General features: G+C 39.6%; 1 long non-coding RNA gene across 1 annotated transcript; it reads left to right on the plus strand.

Annotated features, from left to right (window-relative positions):
- The first annotated feature begins 367 nt into the window (after positions 1-367).
- LOC129738571 (uncharacterized) lies at positions 368-2,411 on the plus strand. The gene is made up of 2 exons (XR_008735554.1): positions 368-2,061; positions 2,122-2,411. It is a non-coding gene; the product is annotated as an uncharacterized LOC129738571 (long non-coding RNA).
- Positions 2,412-6,958: the final 4,547 nt, after the last annotated feature.

Below are 6,958 nucleotides of genomic sequence, written 5' to 3' on the forward strand. Positions count from 1 at the left end.
TAAGGGAATTCTGGTTGCTTGGGTAAGTCCAAATATGAAGTAAATTAATTTTATTTTAGAAATGTTTCAGTACAATAAGGTGATGATAAAGTTAAAACTGAATATATTTGTCTTCAAATTTTTTTTAACTTTGAACTTTGGATCTAAAACTTGTTGAAATTTGTTGTTAGTTCAACAAATCACCTAATGAAAAAGTGCTGTATGCTATTTTTTTTAGTTCAATGAACTATGTTGCTTGATTATTGAGCAATTGATTCGATTCACAAATGTTGCTTGAAAAAAATTGTTTCTTCGCTTAAACTTGAAAAAGATAATAACTCGATTAAAAAGAAACGAACATAGCTTTTATTGAAATTGCTTTGTTTTTAAATAACTAATACACATGCATAAAAAAAAATGTCGCACCTGAAAAATGATGTAGTCTTTTAGAATTGACATTTCTGTACCAACACGTGAAAAGGATCTATCTCCAAAAGTAAACAAAAAACATTTTCAGTACCTCATGATAGGCCAACAGTTGCTCTACTTAACGGTAAAACCCTTTTGAGAAAATAATATTCCGTTACATTGAAAACTCAATTTGAGTAAAGGATCTATAAACATTCTAAAACCAGAACTGCCATTACATGGATATACATCCTTTACTCCGAAACAATTTTTCGCTGCTACTCCGCAAACAAACTCAAAATAATCAATTTGACTCTTTATTCAACATAAAAACATAGTTGCAAATGAATGCGAGCTTATAACTAAAGCTAAAAATAAGAAAATAGCAAAGGGTGTATAAACAGGTTAGACAAAATATTACGAGAGCTAGGTTCTATCTACGATAGTGCGTTGTTTTTTCATGAAAATTGATATTCCTTTATTCTAACATGGGATGCTTCTTAAAAATCGTTTGTCTATCATGAAAACCAAAAATTTGAAGTGATTTTTAATTAGGGATTTAAAATAGGTTGTATTTTTTTAAACGCGTTTTTCTTGATACGCCATATATAGAGATAGATGCTTTTTATATGTTGGTAAAGATTTGACACTTTATTCAACATAAAAACATAGTTACAAATGAACGCGAGCTTAAAACTAAAGCTAGAAATGAGAAAATAGCAAAGGGTGTATAAACACGGGAGATAAAATAATACGTGAGCTATAGGTTCTATCTACGATAGCGCGTTGTTTTTTCATAAAAAATTATATTCCTCTATTCTAACATATAGGGGATGCTTCTAAACATCGTTTGACTTTTATAAAATGCAAACATTTCAAGTGATTTTTAATTAGCGATTTAAAATAGGTTGTATTTTCTTCAAACGCGTTTTTCTCGATTCGCCATATATGGAGATACATCCTTTCCACGTGTTGGTACAGATTTCGTTTAGGGCATCCGCAGCAATCGCGAGCAAAGTGAAAATGCTCACGAGTTTGATCACTTTTATACCGCACCGGGGGTTGGTATATGGGTGAGCAAAATAGGGCCGTTGCCGTCGGGACCGATAAAATCACCAAATTTGCTCACAAGAAAGGGGCGAGAGCAAACAGGCACTGAAAAAATTTTACCGTTTAATGCTGAGTTAAACAAACGACGTTCAGCGTGTAGAGTTTGTTTACATTCCATTTTGCGCATCGGGTCGAACTGGTCCACTGAACACCGGCCGTGGTGGAACCGGCAGACTCGTTTACGGGAAGAGCAGAAATTTTTCCAATCAAGGTGCATCTCCCAGGGTTAACAACAACGGAACTCCGAACCAGAATCATGGCCTTCAATAACTTCAAATCAATCTTCGAAGTAACAGCAACATCAACCACAATCAGTTCAAAAAACAAAGAAATTTTCATTCGTGATTTCATCCGAAGCTCCATGGTTCGCCGATTCGACCCGAAGGATTGCTAAAAGGAAAAAAGTCTCCGTTCTCGAATTTCAATATTCGCTGGTGGCCGATTCTGATAAACATTGTTCCGGTCGTGTAGCTGTGATTTTATTGGTCTGTGTGCTCTACGCATAGCGAACCAGAATACATACAAAAATAGGAAAAATGAAAATCAGCGCTTCTAAAATATCAGGTAAATATGATAAAATAAAATTGGTTCAGCACATGCCAACTATATTTTTGTATTTTGAAGGTTCGTCTGCAAAATGCTTTCGGGGATACAATTTGATATCGTTTGTTGGCATTGGAAACGTCTTCCGGAAAGTCGAACAACTTAACCCAGTTGAGAGGACTAGGTCAGCTTCAAATTGGCCTTCTAATCAGTGAGCAGCTAATCGATTGAGACAGTGGCTCAAAAACATAATAGGATGGCGTACTGGATGATGATGTATGTGTCGAACAACAGTGCAAACATGTTAAATTTGAAATATTTGTTAAGTGTTGTTTTCTACTATTGAACTGTAATAAATAATGTATCATAAAGTGTTTCGAATATTAATGAAACGTGAAAAGAACTTGATTTTCATCATATAGGTTTATAAATAGTTTATTTCGAAGGTTTTCAATCTGTCCATATTTGTTTTTTTCTGGAAAACTTCCAATCTGTACATTTTCTAGAAAATCATTATGATCGGAGTTAGAAAGCTTCAGCAAACTGTTCAAAATGAATATTCTTCGTTTTAGGATTTTCCTGTTTTAAGCATCTCGTCCATTACGATTTTCGTGGCGGTTTCGGTGACGTATTAGTCGCTTCCTGATGAGGTGCATCAAATCGAGGATGCATCAGATAGGCTTGAACCGGGGCAATGACGAAAACGGCCCTTCATCTCGCTCCAGGCCGGACGGGTCCAACTCACAGAAACCGAAGCCTCTGACCAGCGGTGGAATACTTTCTACTTGATGATAGAACTCCACAGCACCTGGAATATTTCGCGCAGATTCTGCTGACTTTGATTCCGGCTGCTGCTGCCCGGAAGTTTCGGCTGTATCCGCCACCGGACCCGGTTGCTGGTCGGTCGAAGCTGCTTGGCTGCTGATGCTGAGATGTCGACTATGACTTAACTTTTCGAAAAAGCACCAATCGAAATTTAATCGAAAAAACTCACGGCTAAGAAAATTTACTCGGTCCGTATAATATTATTTGATCAAGATGTTCTGCAAAAAGTTTTCTCAGTGCAATGCTAAATTTAAAATAAATATGCTAACGCCTGGTGCGCGAAAGGGTGTGTATACCAAAACCGGTCCGCTGAAATGAGCAAAACCGGGCCGCGTATACTCCCGTATTGGTGTGTTTGCTCTTAAGTTCATCCGAAATGACTATTGGCCAACCTTCGTACATACTCAGGTGATGCAAATCAGATCGATTTAATGAAAAATTTGGCAGATTTTTTTTGAAAATTTATAAAGTAAACGCATTCTGATTTGCTTAATAAATACTTTATTTTGTGTTTGCAACTAGCTCAAGCACTCTTATCAACAAAAACTTACTTCTGTGTCTGTTTTCGTTACCATTTATTTGAATCATAAATATATTCTTCACCTTAATAAAATCGCATTGGTTTTTGCCACTGTATTCATTCGCAAGCTTCAAAATGAATCATCTGAGCTGTCATAGAACAAGCAAAGAAAAAAATGGAGTTTGCGAAAAAGGTAATTTTTGTTAATTTTTATTTTTATTCATAATGTTAATTCTCAGCATGTTTAATTTATTTCAACAGCTTACTCAAGACCAGGGCAAGTTCCAGACGACGTTGGCCATATTGACTCCCGGCCACCACTCACGAATATGCTTCCCAGAGCTAAACCAAATGCAGCAACTGGATGAGGTATGGTGGCAGTAAACCATTACCCAGGAATGAAACCATGGCCACGGTGCTGCCGGACAACACCGGTTCGTTCCAGAGCACCAGGAAGTAGCAGCAAACTCTTCAGAATAGCCCACAAAGCTTTTGAAAGGTGGTTTGTCAATAAAGCTGTTAAGGAAAAATGAATTTCGTAAAGTCTGAATCCGAAATTTATTTCATTTAGCTGCAGGGTTTGTGTTTTTGAATTAAATAAACCGTCTTGAATTTAAATTTACAATTATCGGTAAGGATTCCAAAAAATTCCAAATTTTCTTTCTTATAATCGATTAATTATCAAAGGAACATAATTTCGAGATAAAAACTTAGAAACAGAATTGTAATTAGGGTCACAAAATTTATTTTCAACTCAAATATCTAGAACTGAAAAGTTCTGTGTGCATAATAAGAAAAGCTTTTTAAATTGCTTATAAGATAAAAATTTCTAATTTTATTTCCGGATTTCTAAAATAAAATTGTGGTATTTTTTAAACATTTTTCATCTAAAAAAGTTTAGTAAGTTCCTGTTGAAAACTTCATTTAAATTTTGTCATATTTATACAAAATGTTATTTTTTCCTACCAACCCGCAGACCCTTTTAAAGTCTTGAACGAACGATTTCGCGCGTAGGGTTGCGTTCTATGCTATAAATTTGGGTTTTTAACTCCAAGCGTGCATCCGTCCAGTCAGCTGATTGCACCGATTGCACATATACATGATCATAAATTACAAAACAGATAAATCCATTTTCTGTACGATAGATGGTTGATCATTTTAACGACTTTCTACATGTGAGTGTTAGTGATCCAAACAGGCCTGGGAAAATCTTTGGGTTTCCAACGGCCATTTTGCTACCAACGTTTCCAACAGCAGCATCGGAGTTTTTTGTTGTCGAACAGGTAAGCTTACAGTAATAATTCTAGAAATCGTCGATTTAATTCACTTTCATTTCAGTTGAAGGTGGTCTAATGCTGCTGCAAAAACATTTTCTCCTCATCACCCCAGCAGGAGCTTGCAAAAAGTGCGGTGCAATGCAGTTCAATTTGGTTGACTCTCTTCCGAAAAGCCCTGTTTGCCGGAGTTTTTCAACATTCTACGAGCTCGGGGTGGCCTGATCCAGAAAAAAAAATGATTGGCCAAAAGACAACAACTGCGGTAGCGGTCCGGGAAACAAAACTGCGTATGGTATCAAGTGAAAATAGAAACGGAAGTTAAACAAGTGGATAGTGTTGAATAGGAGAAGAAAATGCGTATAATTAGACGTTAATTGTGAAATAAAGTTTATGTGAATATTTTTTTTGAATGATTCGAATTTTTTTATTATGCTTCCGAAATAACAAAACATTTCAGAATTCCCATTTATGAGCTGCACTCACAAATACACACGCACATTTTTTTTTGTTCACTAACTGTGGTAGGCCACGACCACACGACCAATCAGAAGCTACTAGAATGTCGCAGCATGCTATCATCACGCTAGGGGTACTTGCTGGTATAAATACCACCCCTTGTGTGAAAGATCTGTCATTCAGTTGTCACACTTTCTCGAATAAACATATACTTTAGTTTAGTCTACTTGCCTTTTCATTCGTCTGGGAACACGACAAATTGGCGACGAGAACCTCGCAGGATCCCGATCAGAAGATGACCGAAATGGATATCAGAAACGCTATCCTCCGGCTCACCGATATCCTGGCCAACCAGCAGCAGCAGATTGCAGTTCTCCTACAGAACAACGCAGTTCCCCAGGCTGGAAGCGAGAAAATAATCGAGTCGCTGGCAACGGGAATTCAAGAATTCCGGTTCGACCCAGACGGCGGAATTTTCTTCGACTCCTGGTTCGCTCGGTACGAAGACGTCTTCAGGCAAGATGGGCAACGTTTGGACGACGCTGCCAAGGTCAGGCTGCTCCTCCGGAAAGTCGATACGCAGTTCCACGAACGGTATCTGGACAGCATTTTGCCGAGTCACCCCCGAGACTTTGACTTTGAAACAACAGTGACAAAGCTCAAGCGTCTTTTCGGTCGACAAAAATCACTGTTCAACGCACGGTACCAGTGCCTGCAGTACAGGAAGGACGACGCAGATGATTTCACCGCATACGCAGCTACCATCAACAAAAACTGCGAGGCGTTTCAACTCAACCGGCTTACTAGTGACCAGTTCAAAGCTCTGCGTTTCGTATGTGGCTTGCAATCGCCACGGGACGCTGACATACGAACTCGGCTCATTAGTAAGCTCGAAGCCGAAGAAAGCACCCCACCTGCCGAAGGTTGCCAGCTTACCCTGGACAAGCTGGTAGACGAGTGCCACAAGCTCATCAACCTGAAACAAGACACACAAATGATTGAGAAGAAGGACCCCTCAATCAACGCTGTGTCTCTCCATCCACAACCACCCGAGAAGAAGACGAAAAAGGTTCCGAAGACGCCCTGCTGGCTCTGCGGGGACTCCCATTACGTCCGTGAGTGCCCGTTCCAGAATTCCACCTGCGGAAAATGTAAACGCAGGGGTCACAAGGAAGGTTACTGTTCTTCAGCCGAATCAAAGCGGAAACCAACCGACGAGCATCACCCGAGCAACCGAAAGATGACGAGCATCAGTTTGGCGAAACATGTTGACATCTCCAAAAAGCGCAAATTTGCTGAGGTAAATTTGAACGGTGTCAATGTAAAGCTCCAACTCGACTGTGCGGCCGACATCACCATAATTTCGACGGAAACCTGGGCTTGCATCGGGAAACCAACAATCAACCAGACGAACATCGTTGCGACCAGTGCATCCGGAAATATGCTCGACGTTTTGGGTGAATTCAGCGCACAAGTAACCATCCGGAACGTCTCAAAACGAGCATGCATCTACGTCACCAACCATCCAGATCTGAACGTCCTTGGCATCGACCTCATCGATACATTCAACCTTTGGTCGATTCCCTTTGATTCACTGGACGGGTCCATTTCGAACTTCCCTATGCAACCAACATTCGTCGCTGGGGATCAAGTCAAGGCGAAAATTCGACAAAAGAGTTCGGTCAAATGGATACCTGGTAGAATCATCGAACTCAAAAACGGAGGGAAGTACTCCGTACTGCTGGAAAACGGTCGACTCATCAGATCCCACACCAATCAACTGAAGGCCTGGTTCATCGAAACAGCAGCACCGGTTCCAACACCAAATCTTCCATTGTCG

This window comes from Uranotaenia lowii, chromosome 1, assembly GCF_029784155.1.
Source record: "Uranotaenia lowii strain MFRU-FL chromosome 1, ASM2978415v1, whole genome shotgun sequence".
Lineage (NCBI taxonomy): Eukaryota > Metazoa > Arthropoda > Insecta > Diptera > Culicidae > Uranotaenia > Uranotaenia lowii.